General features: G+C 44.9%; 2 long non-coding RNA genes across 3 annotated transcripts; both read right to left on the reverse strand.

The window, feature by feature from the left end:
• Nucleotides 1-6481: 6481 nt before the first annotated feature.
• On the reverse strand, nucleotides 6482-9312 carry LOC109367585. 2 transcript variants are annotated; one of them, XR_004159769.1, is made up of 4 exons: nucleotides 8985-9312; nucleotides 8727-8872; nucleotides 8289-8609; nucleotides 6482-7450 (listed from the first exon to the last, which is right to left on the reverse strand). It is a non-coding gene; the product is annotated as an uncharacterized LOC109367585 (long non-coding RNA). The 2 variants fall into 2 exon arrangements; XR_004159768.1 differs by having other exon boundaries at nucleotides 8306-8609; nucleotides 8985-9310.
• A 5646-nt stretch (nucleotides 9313-14958) lies between these two features.
• Nucleotides 14959-18573, reverse strand: LOC109367434. The gene is made up of 2 exons (XR_002114570.2): nucleotides 17945-18573; nucleotides 14959-17574 (listed from the first exon to the last, which is right to left on the reverse strand). It is a non-coding gene; the product is annotated as an uncharacterized LOC109367434 (long non-coding RNA).
• Nucleotides 18574-18598: the final 25 nt, after the last annotated feature.

The following is an 18598-nucleotide window of genomic DNA, read 5'->3' on the forward strand; positions in this document are numbered from 1 at the left end:
CTGTCCTAATTCTGTCCCCCCCAGCTTCTTGGGTCCTTTGCTGTGGATGGCCTTAGCTGTGTACAACACTGCTTAGCAGCAACTATAAACAGTGGTGCATTATCAGCATAGTTTTTCTCCTAAACCAAAATGGAGCATCATACCAGACATTCTGAAGAAAACAATTCCATCCCAGCTGAAACTAGTGCAGTTCTGAACAATTGTTATAACTGCAATTAAAAAATAAGCAATCTTTAGTTATTACTGTTCTTGAAAAAAGCAGTCTCTATGTCAGGGAGGTTACAATTTATGGTTTCTTTGATTTCAAGAGGTTCTTAATTATGCATTTCATTCCCAATTCTGTGAATGCTACTTAATATTAATGTTAGTAATATCCTGAAATCCAAGGAGCAACTCACCTGCATGGCAGGCCTGATAAGAGTTAAAGCCATCCTTCTGCTCTCCATCATTCTTTAACTGCTGCCATTCACCAAATGATTGTTGTATTTACATTTCCAAAAATTGCTTTTTGGGTCCTCACTTTCTGTCAGTTTCCCCTACATGGTTATATTTGTGCAGAGGCCCTGAGGCTTTGCATTGAAATCAACGTTTTACAACTCAAGGAATTTGTCAACATAATTATTCTGCAGCTAGCACTAATTTGTCTTTGCTGTCCAACAATCTGTCATTTTAATAGCAATTTTGTTCTCTAAAAGCCTTCTCTACAAGAAAGTGAACATGCACGTGTATGGGCATAGGCAAATGTGTACTTACACAGAAGTGAAAAACAGCTGGATGATACGGCATGCAGACACTGTGTGATCACAAAGGTTCTCATCACGGTGAGAGCCCCTCTCCGTGATCAACACATTGAACTCACATCCCAGTGCTGTCTGAGAAAGCATTCGGGAGCCACTGGGGGCTCATAGAAGAGCTCTGCCTGTGGTCTCACAGCAACAGCACCATGATTACAAACCAGCACTGATGCAGCACCACAGCAAACGGAGTGCCTTCTCATCAGCATATGTTCTCATGCACAGTAACATCTGAGCTCCTTCCGCATGCAGGGGACATTGAAATCACCTTTCTGGATGGCCTTCATGGGGTCCTGGGCACTTGGGTTCCAAAGCCTTCTTGGGATAAGGTTGCTGATCTATCATTGAGGGAGTTTTTGGTTGCATGGTGGGATGACGCAAGCAGAGCATTCTGCTGGCAGGCCTACCTGTAAAGCAAAGGACTGTGGGCTGTTCTTCAATGACCACATTCAGTATTACCTCACCTCCTCTGGAATTTGTTTCACAGCCAGATGTTTCAACTGAAATAAACTTTATGTAAAGCAGAGAAAGCTAAAGCAAAATAAAAGCAGTCTCACCTGCTGTATAATAAAACTTTATTTCATTAGCTTTACAACCTTTACAGCTTTATGGTTATTGGCTTTTTTATCTGCGCAGTTCTTACTGGTTCTTAAACAATGTGTTTGATAAAGCTGTGAGCACAGAGGTCTTGCAGAGGGACTTGTTTCAGAGGATCTGCCATGGAAAATGATATTTCAGAGGAACCCAGATTTTGTAACCAATGTGGCCATGAAGATATGTGATTTCTGGGTGCTCATTCACAGTGCCAATGCTGGAACACTGCTGTGCTATGCTGAGTTTACCAACAACGAATATAGTAACACAAATAGAGAAAACTGTATTTTCCTCAAGAATACTTCAGTAAATAAATGGAACAAAAGTCTGTTTCTTACCACAGGAATCACAGAATTGTAGAGGTAGGAAGGGACCTCTAGAGATCGTGTAGTCCAACCCCCCTGCAGAGCAGCTCCCTATAGCAGGCTGCACAGGCAAATACAATATGTATGCCTACTGCATTCAGCAACTCTCCCCCAGTATTCCTTTGATTCCCTTTTTTTCTTCCTCAGAATAAGCTCTTCCAGCCTCTTCTGATGGGTGGCTTTTTGAAACATCTGCGTTTTTGAGGCATTGACCTGGCCTTTGAAATACATCAAGTAATGCTGCACTGTGCAAAGCTGGGTTACATTTTTGCATTGAAATATATTGTTGCCTCTTAGAAGAGTTACAAAAAAGCATTTTGCACACTGGCTCTAAGTAAGCTGATAAAGACTGTGCAATTTGGTTTATCCTCACAAGAGCATGGGATACACCTGCAAGCAGGAAAGATGTTCCTGCACATTGCTGGAGTGCAGCTGGGGAAGAGCCCCCCAGCATAACCCACAGCAGCTCAGGATTTAGTGGAGCAGTTTTGACAAACTAACTACTAAATCTTTAATCATAGAGCCGTAGAATGGTTTGGGTTGGAAGAAACCTTTAAGTACATCTAGTTCCAACCCCCCTGCTATAAGCAGGGACACCTCCCACTAGAACAGGTTGCTCACAGCCCCATCCAGCCTGGCCTTGAATGCCTCCAGGGAGAGGGCATCCATAGCCTCCCTGGGCAACCTGTTCCAGTGCCTCACCACCCTCACAGTAAAGAATTTCTAATATCTAGTCTAAATCTGCCATCTTCCAGTTTAAAGCCATTTCCCCTTGGCCTGTCGCTATGTGCTGTTATAAAAAGTCTCTCCCCAGCTTTCCCGTAGGCACTCTTCAGATACTGAAAAGCTGCAATAATGTCCCTCTGGAGTCTTCTCTAGGCTGAAGAGCCCAACTCTCTCAGCCTGTCCTTGTAGAGGAGGTGCTCCAGCCCTCTGATCATCTTTATGGCCCTCCTCTGGACTCGCTCCTGCAGCTCCAATCATTGAACACCTCAGCTTTCCCCATATCCCTCATGACCACGTCTCCATTTTCCTTCCAGAGAGGGCACACACCTTCCCTGACCTTGCTTTTATCACTAATAATGATGTGTATGAAGGATAAAGTTTACTATCCCAGCTGAAGTTTTGGAAGAAAATCCAATTTCCACCTTCCAGCGCAGGTGTTAAGCTATGCAGTCAGAGCTTTGCTGGTGAGCTGATGGAGTGAAGAGAATATTTCCAGTGTGTGATTTCTTTTATCCACAGAGCCCTAGTGCGGTGGAAAAACACAAGCAGCAGTTTCTTTGCTCGTGGTTTCCAGCCCTGCATGTCCTAGCAGCTTTGTGCCCTGTGCCCAGGTTCTCTGTGCCTCTGAAAGCTGTGATCTTTGAGGCTGCCCACTTCCTCTGCCTTCTGCCTCCATTGTTTGCAGATTGCCAATAATCCTTAAAATGAAGCACTGGCAGCCAGTGTCAAAGAGCAGTGCCAGCCTTTGGGGTTGGTTTGGGTGCTGGTCCTTGGTAGGTCAGAATTGTTCAGCACCGTTTCACCTGTTGCCTGCTCCTCTTTCTTTTTACCTTTTCTTTTCACCTTTTGGATGATGTTGAATACATCCATCAGTTTCAAGCAAAAATATGACAGCTGAAAGATCAGAGCCTGCTTTCTGGCAGCCATTACCACATAAAGTAGACATCTAATTTCATTGCAAGTTTTGCCAAGAGAAGCACATTCTGCTTTTGTACTCATTGATCCAGAGCTTTTTAACGTTATCTGAATGAACAGTGCAGCTTGTGAACCTTTTTTACAGCTTATCTTTCTGCTTCTTTGGCTTTTGAATCTATCACCACAGGGGAGAAAACAATATCTCATCGCTCTTCTATCACTTGTTACCTCAAAATGTCCCAAAGAATTTAGTTTTCCTTATCACTGCAATGTGATACAGTGGAGGTGTAGTTGTGATAGTAGACCTCTTCATAATATGAGGGTGCTCAACAGAGTGCATGGATCATCCAGGTTTCCACTCTGTGCTGGAGAAATCCAGCAGGGAAAAGGAATGGAATTTTCTTGTCTCTCTTTGCGTCTTCTCTGAACTGTTGCTGCCTCTGAGTGATTAAATTCCTGAATTTTAACTGTCATTCATAGAGCAGTTGGACCCAGAGTATGTGAACGAGGGGTTTTCTGTGCTCTCCCCACCTTTCTCTGGTGATGGAAGAGAGAGAACACCGAATGGGACTGCGTCCTCCCAGCATGACTGCAGGGAATAAGCAGCAGTCTCAGAGATCATCTTTCTCCATCCTGGTTGGACAAAAGGAGGTGGAGAACTTAGAACTTAGGTCATAGGATTTACTCCTAGGAAAGCCCAGTTTTTCTGACTGTCTTCTTAACATTTCATTTGTTATCAAGATATCCCCAAATTAGTTCCAGAAGCTCTCCGGATAGCCTTAAAAATAGTGGGTAACAGAGAACATATTGTCCTGTCCCAGGCAGCCTGGTCTAGTACCAGATCTGGAGGTTGGTGGCCCTGCCTATGGCAAGGGTTTTGCTGCTTTTGCTTCTGTCAGAAGGGTAATGTGAACAACTGCTATTCAGTAATCACATCCTGTGTTCAGAGTGAAGGTCTTGGATGCAGAATATACTTAATAAAGTACTAAAAAAGTGGTAAGCTGATCCAGCTGATTTCTATAACACTGCAGCATTCCAAGAAAACCAACACCTATGCAGTCACCTTGTTTCAGTGACCTGCTAAGAACGATTTTACCCCAATGATTGCTTTCGACTCTGCTTGACAGACATAGAGATCCCCCAGATATATCATCCTAAAGGCATGTGCAGCTATTATCTTCCATGTTCCCAGGGCAGCCTCGCAAAGGGGAATACGGCTTTCAGTTTCTTATGTGTAAAAAGAAGCAAGAACTGCTGGCCAGCCAGCCCAGGTGTAACTTCAACACAGCACAGAAGATGCTGCCACTCTCCTGGCCAGGCAAAGGGGAATGGGAGAGCTGGGAGTGGAATGTGGAGATGCAGAATCCAAACCCACGGGAAACTTCCACTGCTCATACAGTGACATATTTAATTGAGGGCTGAGATACGGAACATCTTCTCCAAGGTTCCCCAAAGCCTGGATCATCTGGGGCTCATGTGTGGTGCAAGACCAAAGATACAAAAACCATCTGTGAAATTCCAGTCCAAACTGAGATCCTTACTGCACTGAGTGTCTGTACTTCAACTGAAATATTTTGTTGGCTTGGTGAGATTATTTGCTTGCCCCTGGATTGTTGTCTTATTTCTATGTTTCTTCCTAACTTCCTAACTGTATCTTTTAATCCTCAGAACACTGAGCAGCTAATACAATCACAGAATCATACCATCATGGAGTCATTTGAGTTGGAAGGGATTCTTGGAGGCCATCCAGTCCTGCAGTGAAGGAGGACACCTACAGCTCCACCAGGTGCTCAGAGCCCCGTACAGCCTGAGCTTGGGTATCTCCAGGGATGGCGCGTCCACCACCTCTCAGGACAACCTGTGCCATTTGATATGATACAAGAAGATGCTGAGCACCAGAAACCTCTGGCTGTAGGTCCTCTCAGAGCTACTGCTATTCCAACCATTTCCCATCTGCTGCATGGTGGGGCTCTTCCCTGGATTGGTGCATGGTTTGCTGTTAACAGTTGTATGGCGTTTGTATGAATACAGCGTGTCATCATTCCGAGCTTTCCCATTCCTGTGAGAGAAAATGCTACAAGGAAATTTCCCAGGGGATGAGGCACATTCAGATAAGGCTGGCACCACTCCAAGGGCATGCAATTGCCAGAGAAAGGAAATTTACTTGATGAGGGACGAGAACATAGCTTGATTTACAGGCTAAGAGCTGACCCTGCAGGGGGTGGAACATCATCTTCCTTGCTGTCGGAGTAGGCTGAGGCTGCTGCACATCTTAGGCCCCGAGTTAATAAACACTGACGTGTTTGCACAGTATGTGCTTGCAAGAGGCATTTCTCTAAGTGCAAGGAGGCAGTTCGTGAATTAGCGAGCCTGGCAGAGACATTTCCTGCGCCACTTCAGTGTCTGAGTTGTCAAGTGCAACAGCGGTATCAAAAGCTTCAGCAGGGCTGGGCTTCTTAACATGCACTGTTACTGGGCACAGACTGTTAGCACGGGGCTGCAGCTGCTGAGTTTCAGTGGTCTCAATGTTATTAAGAACACCGAGAGAGACCCTATAAATGCAGTCTCAAAGTCAAGTGCTCGGTGCACTACTCCATTGATTTCTGCCCTTTTGATTGGTAAATAGTGGAAAGCTAGGCCACAAAAGCAGCAGCTTTCTGCCTTTTGTACCAGTCCTCCTCTCATGTAGTCCCAGTTCTCTCCGGAATGGTGTCCAAAGAATTTTGAACAGAACTGAGACAGTGACACAGCATTAAGTAGTCAGAAATTGTGTTTCCAAGGCTCACTTTTCCTCATAGAATCACAGGAATTGGACGGGACCTCTGGAGATCCTGCAGTGCAACCCCGTGCAAGGCAGGTTCCCCACTGGAGGTTACAAAGGAAAGCATCCAGGTGGGCTTTGAATATCTCTAGAGAAGGCGACTCTATGACCTCTCTGAGCAGCCTGTTCTGGGGTGGCTCATTGGTACCTGAGCAAAGAGGAACTGAAAAATGAGATTTTTTTCTTCCCACTTTTAAAACATCCCCATTATGGCAGCCAGTTCTTGCCAGTTGAAGCTGGAAGAAGCAGACTGGAGCTGTGTTTGGTTATGATAGATTTATAAATGCTTATTTCATGCTGTAGGAGTATTCCATTCCATTTCAGCTTCTCCAGGACATATAACAGCTCTTCCTTTTGGCTAATGAAGCACCTTTAGTCATCCCATTCAAAATTAAAACCTTGCTATTGTGCCAGATAAGAGATGGGTGTATTATCAGAATACTTTTATGTCTTTGTGACACAATTGGAACCAGGCTGGGACAAAGAAAGGATATTTCATTACACGCTTGCAAGTAAATGGTATATAAAGACACTCCACAGTACATCATGCACTTCAAGAACTGCATGAGAGGTACTCTGTGCTGAAGATTTACCTAGAAATCCTGCATTTCCCAAAGGAGGGGCACCCTTCTGCGTGTCTACATTTCCAGCAATTCTACTTGCCTCAAAGCACAAAGGGAAGAAGTGGAAAGTGGCTTTATTTAAGAACATATGGTGGTTGGATGCACCAGAGATAAAAAAAAATAATGCTTAATAACTGAAATCCAGAAGGGAAAGCAGATTCAGCCTGAATGGATTTGAAATCTTTGTCAAAGAGAACAATTTCTCTCTGGCAGTGTGAAAGCTTAGGAAGCTAGCGGGGGGGGGTGCCTGACATTTGTTTCCTGACAGAAGACTTTTGTTGAAAAGGTCCTTTAGAAATCAGTCTAACCCAGGTTATCCATCCGACAGCACTTGCTGCTATTGCTCTATATAGGGGCGTGCAGGGCTTGGGTTTCCTCTTTTGCCCAATGCCCCGCTGACTCTGAGCATTTATTTAACCTCATTGGCCTCAGGTTCCCTTGTATACCTTGGAAATACAAACACTCTGCAAGTCTTCCTTCTGAGCTTCTCCAGTATGTTATCCAGCATTTTGTTTTCACAATAAATCATGGACGACTGGAAAGGCTCATTATCTACAGAGCAGGTTGGTCTGTCAAAAAGCTGCCTTAGCTGAAATAAACGATGGTTCTCTCCTGCAAAACATAGCAGTAGCATCATGTAAGAAGTCAGAGGAATACTATGGTGGAAAATATATGAAGCACAAATCAAATCTCTCTAAAACAACTTAAGAAGTGCTATCTAATATTGACAGCGCTTTAAAAGCTTATGCTTCTTTTGTTATCATGAGAAAAGATGGCTCAGCATTCCTGCAGCAAACAGATGTATTCCCACTGCCTTGTGACAGCATTTGTAGTGGTTTGCTGAAGCACCATCCTTCAAGCATTTATTCAATCAGTTTAAGAGCTTTTTCTTTTTTTTTTTTTAAAGTGGCAGTAAAGTTCTAGAACAGTTACCTTATAGCAGTTTAATAAATGCTCGAGTTCTACCAGTTACCAACCCATAGCAATTTGTTAAAGCCTTACAAAAGCTATGGAACCACTTCCTGCACAGCGTCTTGTTGCAGGGCGAGATGCTGCAATTCAAAGACTGTCTCAGTGAGCCAATGGAGCTGCAGTACTTCCCACTTAATAGAATCACGGAATGGTTTGGGTTGGAAGCACCTCACAGCACACCCAGCCCCAACCCCTGCCATGGGCTGGGTGCCTCCCACCACATCAGGCTGCCCAGGGGGCATCCAATCTGCCTTGAGCACCTCCAGGGATGGGGCATCAGTAGGACACTGCCTGTCTATAATTCAGGGAGACACCACTGTTTGATTTCACCCTAGGCATGTTCTTGAGTGCTAAAGTCAAATCTTATTCCCCTCCTAGGTTTTAAAGTGACCACTTTCCTAAGAATCCAAACCATTTTTTAGCTGTGTAAAACTGGCAAGAGCTCTCCCTGTTGCTGCTAAACTGTAGAAATAAGTACCTGTTCTGACTGGTTACCTCTGGTGAGTTTGTACAGCATTTCCCTCGTGTTGTCCTTGGAGAGCTGGGACAATGATGGCCTTGTCACACCCTCAGCCATAATTATTGGTAATAGCAGGAGGAAGAGGGAAAGCAGAGGAGATATGCGGTGGGCATTCCTGAGGGCACTGTGCAGCCTGTGATGCTGGGACCTGGTGTCAGATAGCTGCCAGCTGTTGAGATCACAGGGGGTTTTGTGGGGAAATGTGAGAGTATTTGAGTTCAGCCATGGGCCAGGGCAGGGACTGGTTGTATTTGCTTGCTCATGAAGAAGCTCAGCGATCTGAGGAAGGAAGAAGAGGTAGAAGATAGGATGATATGAGTGGAAAGCACAAGTTTGGTTAGGAGAATAGTGGCAAAAGACAAAGAGGACGAGAAATATGTCAGGTTTTTGACCTACTCATTCTTCTACATCATGAGGCCCATGTGCAAGGGCAGTGCATCTTTGTGGGTCCTGTGTCCTACAGTTCAGCACAGAAGTGGTCTCCAAATGCCCCATGCAACGCATGCGAGGTCATCCATGCTTCTCTGCACAAGTGAAGAAATCTTAAACAAACAAACAACAACAACAAAAAAAACAATTGAAGTATTTTCTTAAAAATTAACACTTTGGATGCACCCGGATTCCTGTAACCTTTCCCTTTTCCAGAAGTCTAACCTCAGAGTCACTATGGCAACACCATTGCCTGTTTTCTCTTATTTCCCCATTGACATCACAGTGGGGGAAGTTGGCCTCACAGCACTGGGGATGTTCTCAGTGCCCAGTGCCTGTCTCTGATCCTACAAATAAAAGCAAAACAATGCAAACAGGGTTATCTTCCCAATGAACTCAGCTTGTTCTGACAAAAGAGTTCTGCTCCACCAAATAATTACACTAATTAATGCTTTTCACTTCGTTATGGTTATCACATGCAATCCCTTCCCACCACTCCCAAGGCCACATCAATAGCACAGCTACTGAGTAATTCCCCAGTGAACAGACAAAACAAGGGGCATCCCCTTGGTTCTTAGCAAGACAAATGCTATGCCTACGGCTGGGCAGGGGCCTTCCAGTATCTAAAGGGCGGTAGAAGATAGAAGGGGACAGACTCTTTTGCAGGGTCTGTTGTGATAGGACAAAGGGGAAATTTAGATTAGATATATGGAAGAAGTTTTTTATGCTAACGGTGGTGAAGTACTGGCTCAGGTTGCCCAGAGAGGCGGTTGCCCTGGAGACACTCAAGATAATGATGGATGGGGCTCTGAGCACCTTATGGAGCTGTAGGTTTCCCTGTTCATCGTAGGGGAATTGAACCAGTTGACCTTTAAAGGATTCAACTCAAACTGTTCTAGGCATCTATGATTCCCTTCTGCTGCATCATTAACACCTAAGCCCTCTCCACAAGAGGCAGAACATACACGTTGCCTCCCTCTCCACTCTGCCCTTGTGAGGCCCCATCTCGAGTGTCCAGGTCTGGGCCCCCCCAATACAAGAAAGACGGGGAGCTGCTGGAGAGTGTCCAGAGGAGAGCCACAAAGATGATCGGGGGCTGGAGCACGTCCCCTATGAAGACAGGCTGAGGGAGCTGGGCTTGTTCAGCCTGGAGAAAAGAAGGCTGCAGGGTGACATCATTGCAGTCTTTCAATACCTAAAGGGAGCCTACAAACAGGAGGGGAATCAACTCTTTGAAAGGCTTGATAACTGCAGGACGAGGGGAAATGGTTTTAAGTTGAGGGAAGGAAGATTTAGGTTGGATGTCAGGGGGAAATTTTTTACAGAGAGAGTGGTGAGGTACTGGAACAGGCTGCCCAGAGAGGTTGTGGATGCCCTGTCCCTGGAGGTGTTCAAGGCCAGATTGGATGGGGCCCTGGGCAGCCTGGTTTGGTATTAAATGTGGAGGTTGGTGGCCCTGCATGTAGCAGAGGGGTTGGAGATTCATGATCCTTGAGGTCCCTTCCAAACCAAGCCATTCTTGGTTTCCACAATTCTATGATTCTATGATTTTGTGCACCACTCACCCCCGGCTGGTGGGGCCAGTTTCCTGGCTGCAGTAGCAGTGAGCTCCCTCTGTGACACAGTGCCAAAACTCCTTGTGATAACAAATGAGATGCCAAGGGCTGCAGTGCGGAGAGCTTGGAAACCTCCATCTCTGGTATCAATACAAGACTTGAAACCACTTCCCAGCCCCAGAACGTGCAGGAAATACTCACCCCACCATACCCAGGCTGAGGAGTCAAGGGTGGATGTGAGGAATCAGCCCAAGCCAGGATGCCTGCACCTGGGTGCTGTGGCCAAGCAGACAGAGGCTCTGGAGCACTGTCCTTTTTGTTGCCCTGCACAACATCCAGCTCTCCTCTGGACGCTGCAGAAAGCTGCTCCACCGTTTCCAAGGTGATCCTGGGGTGAAGGCTGCTGAATATTCCCTTGCAGGTAGCAGCAGCTGTAGTCGGGAGATGTCCTTGGACAAGCCATTGTTTGCAAGGAAATAGGGAAAAGCAAAAAGAAAAGATCCGTTTGTAATTATTTTTTAAATACCGGTAAGAAGAAAAGACAAATTAGGGCATTTATTTTGGGAGATGGTGAATGTTTTCTAATGCAGCTCGAGCCTTTGCACCTGGGAATAAGCACTGCAACTCCATTGTAAACAACAAAATTAATCATTTAATCCTCATCTAGCACTGTCCTCTAATGCAATGGATACAAATGCAGTTGGTGCCTCCCACTGAGGCTGAGGTTACGGGAGGAAGATGCTGTGTGGATCGAGGTGTGCACTCCTTTCTATGAAGCACGCGGCCCCTCATGGCCCTACGGCCTCCTCAGATCTCAGAGAAGTTCTTCAGGAATAACATATTTCTGCAATTTCTTCTCCAGAGGTTTGCAGCAAACAAACCGCATTTATTTTGATTCAGCCACACTGGAGTCTTTCTACTGACGTCCTTGAGCTCAGAATTTCACAACGCTCTGTGGTTTTGCAGGCAATGGATGCTTGCTTAATAGAAACATTTCAGTTGGTTCCCTACAAAAACAAAGAGAAGCTCACCCCAGACAAGGTTTGTCTCCTTTCAGTTTTCCTTCTGTTAGTCTGTGGGGAAACCTTAAGTGTATCCTGCACACACTTGGATGTAGCCCACAGTTCTTGCTAGCATCACATTAGCATCCAGTCTCACAGGGTGGACGGTGATTTCCAGTAAGAGTTCACCTGTGCCAACTGCCTCCAGCAACTGATGCCAGACGTTGTAAAGGAGAATTCTGGGGTGCATTAAAAAGAGCATGTCCAGCAGGTCGAGGGAGGTGATCCTCCCCCTCTACTCTGCCCTGCTAAGGCCTCATCTGGAGTACTGTGTCCAGTTCTGGGCCCCCCAGTACAAAAAAGACAGGGATCTCTTGGAAAGAGTCCAGCGGAGGGCCACAAAGATGGTGAAGGGCCTGGAGCATCTCCCCTATGAAGAAAGGCTAAGTGAACTGGGTCTGTTTAGCCTTGAGAAAAGAAGACTGAGAGGGGACCTGATCCAGGTTTATAAATATCTGAGGTGTGGCGGCCATAGTGGTGAGGCCAGTCTCTTTTCAGTGGTACGTGGAGACAGGACGAGGGGAAACGGACATAGGCTGCAGCATAGGAAGTTTCGCACGAATGTGCGTAAGAACTTCTTCACGGTGAGGGTGACGGAGCACTGGAACAGGCTGCCCAGGGAGGTTGTGGAGTCTCCTTCTCTGGAGATATTCAAGTCTCGCCTGGACGCCTACCTGTGCGACCTGGTGTAGGGAACCTGCTTTGGCAGGGGGGTTGGTCTCGATGATCTCTAGAGGTCCCTTCCAACCCCTACAATTCTGTGATTCTGTGATTCTGTGATTCTGTGAATTAATAACAGCAACCCCACACTCAGTTTTTAGGTCACCTCTTCCCAGGGAAGTTTTGTCCAGCCTCCTAGAGTTCACAATCAAATTAAACACTGGGAAACAATGAGCTGCAATACTGCATGGGCAGCCAGAGAGCAGTCATCGGCCCATTGGCATGTGTCGCCTTTGCTGCGTGGGCTGGAGTTTCCAATAGCACCACAGTACATCCAGAGAGCACAATATGCACCTGCATTAGGGACAGCATCAGTCCAGCAGCACATGGTGTATACTGGCAGGTTATGCATTTATCCATCAGCTCTAACGGCACAGGGAGCACCAGGGAACACCAACGCTGTTCCAGAATAAATCTCTCTTGATGTTTACATCTGCTCATGAATGTCGCAGTCTTTTAGTTTGCCTCCAGCATGCTGAAATTCTGCAACACGCTCACTTTTATTGACTTATAATTCCTCAAGGCATGCGCAGGGCTTGGAACAGGCGTGAGGCAGATAAGGGCAGATACGAAACGCAGCTTTCAGGAGCCACGTTTCTTTTTAATTAATCATACCCAGACTTGAAATGATACATCAGTCTGCTGTACAGCAATGTGAAACTGATTGGATTTCCATGTAAAATTAACAAAGTGGGGAGCCATTGCTGGAATCTTCCTATCCACATGTGCAGTCCATCTCACTAAACTCAGCCTTCACTCCCAATCCCTGACCCACCCCATCCCCTCAGCTGGCAGGTGGCACCTACTGACCTGGAGTCCCTCCAGGGCTGTGGGATTAACAACCACATTCTTACAGCAAATGTCAGGAAAACCATTACCTCCCCATTACCTCAACAGCGTTTTCAAAAGTTAATTTATTTCCCTCTCCTCTTCTCTTTCTTTTTGCAATTTGCATTATTGGTTGCTAAACAGATGATGGCACGTTTCACCCCACCTCACAGCCCTCCCCTTCAGCAATGCTTTAAGTAATTCACTGCTTTACCTTATTACCCCAGCGCGTTGTCAAGCACAGCAATTTTATTTCCATCCAAACCACCACTCTTCCCCAAATTAATACCCATTATTTTCCTCTAGCAGAGTTTCAGCTCCTTTATAGCAGTAGAAAGACAAGATTTCTGGCCACCTGGAGCCATTAAGGGGAGATCTGTGAGACAGCACCGTCCCAGCACTGCCAGTTAATCTCTCTGTTGGCACTGAGATCATTTGAGTAGAACCCACAGCTCCCCTCCCTATGCACCACCAGGATCCCCAGCTGTCCCCATTGTTCTTCTCTTGGTGTCCCTAAGGCTGCTAAGGGTTGGAGAGGAACTACAGTACACACATAAGGGACGCACTGCCTTGTGCTTACTGGGAGAAAAGGGCATCAACGAGGTGAGGTCCAGAGATCCTAAGCTTTGGACCTAAGCTAAAGCACAGTTTTCTCTGCTTGCACCCCGCACTGCATCCTGGTTTGGTGAACTGCAGTCCTCACCATCAACATGAGGTGAAACGGAGCAGCCATAGCAGCAGCACAATGCCCAAAGGCTCTCTCAAAGATGTGGGTGTGCAGAAGGACACCGTAGGTGGTTGTGGCTGCAGATGTGGAAGCACAGAGGTAAGAGCAAGAAGGTTACATGGTAGTCTGACACCCAGCCAGGTGGCAGAAATAATGTTTAGTATAAAATCAGTTTATAGGAGAGCATAAATGTAGAGATACGAAACATTTGCTTTCAAAATCATTTTGAAATGAGCTGTCTCAGACACCCTAACAGAAATGGAACAGCAACAGAGCAGTGAGGCCCCGCTGGACAGCATGGCAGAAGCACTAAATGTGAGTGGCTGGAGAAGGGAAACATGAAAAGATAGCAAAGCTGGTGAACTGCATTGACCGGCAGAGCCCTCACCCTTACAGAAGCCCCTCAAATGTACTTCAGCCAGAAGTAGTGTAAAGCCAGCCCTCAGCAAGCACTTCACTAATCAGAGCTCTGCAGCCACTTCCCAGTGGTCCTCAGCCCCCATCGCACTGCAGCACACAGAAGGCATTTTCTTCAACACTGGAAGACTTGCACCATACCCACCCATTATACCCATTTGGCAGATTAGAAACGAAGCTTTTAAAGAGCCTTGTTCATTGAATGGCTAAACCTTTACCCTAGGCTGTTTTAAAATGCATCTGCCTGCACAGCAGCAAGAAGGAGGAGGCATGAAGGTTTGCACGATCCACGTGTGTGAAACACTGGCAGCCGAATTAGAAGCTGTGATCCTTTTTGCCATTAATAAACAATTTAGGGAAACTGTGTTAGAACATCAGTCACAGCAACAAAGGTCAGTAGAAAACACACACACACACTTCAGGAGTTTTATTAGCAGCATCATAATTCAGAAGCAGGTCCATCCTAACACAATGGCCTCCGGACCAACGGAATAAACAAGATTACATGCAGACCTCTGATGTGGGGCATTTGTATAGTATGTGATACTAGCTAACATCTCTATAAACAGCTTACACAGACACGACTGGGCAGTTTGGACAGAAATGTTGTTTCCCCTCTCCTTACAGTGCAGGAGCTTCATTTAGAAAGAATAAGGAAGGCAAATCAGAAGCATGAGGAAAGCATTAGATGGCAGTGGCATCTTTCTGGCTTGTTTGGAGCAGAAATGAAATGACAGCGACTGCTCCCTGCCACCCTCCCAGTGTGTTTCACACAGCCACGGTTCTCACAAGCAGCACCAGGAGCTCTGCCAACACCCAGCAGCAGCCCCTGCACACGGCGGTCCTTTGGAATCCTTGGAAGTGTCAGCAGCAATTAAAAGGAAGAATACTTGATTGAGCAAATTATTTTTTATTTCCACCTGTTGAAAGAGCTGTTTGCTTACCAGCAGAGTCCAACATAGATGTGACATACAGACATGAATACAATTAAATACAGGAAAAATTGAACTATATACAACGAGACATACATTTACAGAATGGAAAAAGTCCTTATATTATCTATCAGCTCTTGCCAATGTGAAACATCACTGGAACGCAAATATATCGGGGTTTCCTTTTTCTTTTAACAAAAAGAGGAAAATGCAAGTTAGCATTTGTCCACATACTGAGAACTTAAAGTTTAAGATGCACAGATTTGTGGCACTTCACAGGGTACACAAAAGACTAAAAAAAAACAAAAAAACAAACTTTTTGTTAAATATTTTATAGCTTGGGTATCTAGATTCCAATTAGGGCTACTGAAGCACAAACTATAAAGTGGTATTTACATGGAGGGAGTTGTGCAAAGTCATGTCAGGCTACAGCTAATAACTATGGAAGCTGCACGGATGTGACACAGCCTCGTCCAGAGGTAATCCATTAAACTCTCTCATTACCATCCTTCTGACGCAGCAGCCACCCTGGGAAAACTGGCCTGAAGTTCCTTCCCCCTTCACAGCCTTTAAATATTTTCACAGTTTAATGTTGGGCTGCTTCTTCTCTTCATTCATATTTTAAGTCATCTTTAGGACTGTTTCATCATTCCACCTTTTTTGGAACAGAACTTCCAGCCCTCACTGTCGCTGAGCTACCCTAAGACTGCTGTGTTCCTTCACTTATGAGTTCATGTTGCCATTGAGGCGCAAAGGAACGAGAGATGTGTAACTTCTTGGTAGTCACAGTACTGCCCCAGTGCAGGACCTGCATTTTGCTGGTAGCAGGGCCAAACCCAAGCTTCCCCAGAACACGCTGAGGAAGGTATTGCTGTTCTGCAGCTGACCTTTACCCAACACAGTTTGGGATGCTTTATTACACCCAGTAACACCCCTCAACATCCTAATAAGAGACTTGGGATGCAATCTTCAATCGAGAACTTGAGATGGCTAATTAAAAGAGCTGGTTTAATTAAAGGCTTCCTACCGATCCCTAGGACAAGTCAGCAAAGAAGTATCAGGTCTACTGCTAACTGAATGCATTCTACAGTCACATTGTGCCCAGAGCCCAGAATGCTACTCCTAAGGCTTTTCATAATCAACAGTTTTCCAAAAGGTACCTGACAGTCTCATTCTGGATTTACTTTACATACCGAATTTCAGCCTTCATAGATGCAGCTACAGCATATGTGGACCATAAAACACCAATTTTAATTATCTTGCTTATTATCCTATTTGCATCAGCTCATCTGGAATTTCACATCAGCCTGCAGATTTCAGCTGGTTTTAAGTAGACATTTTTAACTCTGCTCTAGGAAAAAAAAAAGTAACCAGACAACAGTGCCTAAAGCTGTGCATTCCTGCCTTGTTCAAACAGAAGAGCTCTCTCCCAGGACAGGTAGCATCACACACAAAAAGAAGGATGCATGGACTTTAGAGCAAAGAGATTAAATAAAGTTCCTTGTCCCTCTCTATTTATAGCATTATAATTATCTAAATCTTAATCCTACGCATCAGGCTAAAACCAGTCAGGTGTGTCAGTACAGCAACTGAAGAGAGCAATGAAGTGAATGGACTGAATTTGAGGCATTGCATTGGGTACACTTGATACAGTAAAAAGATCTGCCTGGGTAGTTTGGTATTCAGCTGACAAGAGGAAAGCATACAATTTACTTCTCATTCATCACTAGCAAGCCTAGAGAATACTACCTTCTCCTCAGCCACAAGGAGACAGAGCTCTGTAGAACTGCAGGAAACCCAAGAGACCATCTCATCACATTAGAAAACAGAAAATAAATTCAGTGTTGTGATTCAAATACAGGAATTCATGGCAGTATCCTCACATTGTACATGCTGCAAATTGGGCTATGTGTTTCAGATCTCATGGAGTCCATAAAGACATCTACATGTTCAAGCTGCCTGCTTAAAAACAACCAACCATCTGATTGCTGGTTAACAGCAGGTTAGTTTATTGCGTTGTCCTGGACATCAATTTAGTTAATGATGAAATGATCCATTGTTACAGAACTTATTCTACCTGGGCAAAGATGATTTAGCAGGAAGCAATACATAACGAGCAAGTTTTAGGATAAAAATTAAAGCGTAATGAAATGGCAAATTGTTCATCTGTTTGATAGGTAACTATTTCATATCTGTACGCAATGGTGGGAATAATTTCAAGAATAAGAAATAACAAAATATTCAGACCCCTCTTATTCACGCATTAAAAAAGTAGAAGGAAAGTTATTTCCTCGAGTTATTCTCAAAAAAATCAGTTTTATTTGGACGTGTGCACAACCTGCTGCTCCTCAAATCTTCAGAGCATTGAAAACATGACATTTTTCCCCAAAATCCAGTTGAATCTGTCCTGAGAAATGTAAGTACTCATATATAAATCGGATGGTATTGTCTATGAGTGAGTTTTTTCCTACAAGTTGGGCAGGAGTTGGCGTTCCTAAGAGAGTCGCGGAGGCACTGACTACAGAAGACGTGGCCACATTTGGTTGACACAATAAGTCGTCCACTTTGCACGATCTGGAAGGAAAGAAACCACAACAGGTGTTTCACAGAGCTTGTAGGGCTTGGAAGGGACCTCTAGAGATCACCGAGTCCAACCCCTGTTAAAGCAGGCTCCCTACAGCAGGCAAACAAGGAATGCAGCTCTGCCAGTCTACTGGCACTGCTTTGGTTCCCACAATCAGTACATTACTGCTGTAATAACCTATTCCTCCCCCTGCACATGCTACTACCTAGTTTTACCTTAGAACCCACGCCTGCACTTCAACCTAGCTGTCTGTACCGTCCCACGTGTCCTAACGGAGTTGTGCAGTTCACCTTCTTCCCCATTCTCCCTCCCACTGAAAAGAAAACAACAAGAAAAACAAATGACGATGTGGATCCTTACCTCCGAGTAGCCATCCATGCAAATTGGACAGCTAACAGTACCAGAAGGCCTTGTGGTAAAGGGAACAAAAAAAACCAAAACATACATCCATCAATTTCATGGTACACTGAGAGTTACTGAAACATAAAATGTCACATAATCATCTGACCACACTGACAAGCCATGACATTTCATCTGAAGATCCCTGCATATCTTAAACTACATCAATTTGTTGCATTCAGTAAGCATTTTGAGTCCCTGTCACCAAAGGGAAACAGCTTCCTGGTTTTCATTCATCCCACAGCAGCCCACACACCGTGCAGGACTCGTACAGCAACATCCATCTTCAAGACATCATATCAGTTTTGTTACAAAACCATGCAGCTGTCCTTTATTTACTACTCATTCTAGAAATGAAAGAGGCTGACAAATTAACACATCCCATATTCTAATTAAGCAATGTCCCAACCCAGTAACATATATGGACCACATCTCCTTCCTTATAAAATTAATGATCATATAGGGCATATTTTCGGACTGGCTCTTTTATATACTGCAACTGTTTCCATGTCTCTTAATTCATTGTGCAAGATACACTAGTTAATGATTTCATGAAAAACAAAGACTTACAGTGCTTTCATTGTTGTTTTTGTTGTGGGTTTTTTTTTTTTTTTT

This window comes from Meleagris gallopavo, chromosome 4 (genome assembly GCF_000146605.3).
Source record: "Meleagris gallopavo isolate NT-WF06-2002-E0010 breed Aviagen turkey brand Nicholas breeding stock chromosome 4, Turkey_5.1, whole genome shotgun sequence".
Classification (NCBI taxonomy): domain Eukaryota; kingdom Metazoa; phylum Chordata; class Aves; order Galliformes; family Phasianidae; genus Meleagris; species Meleagris gallopavo.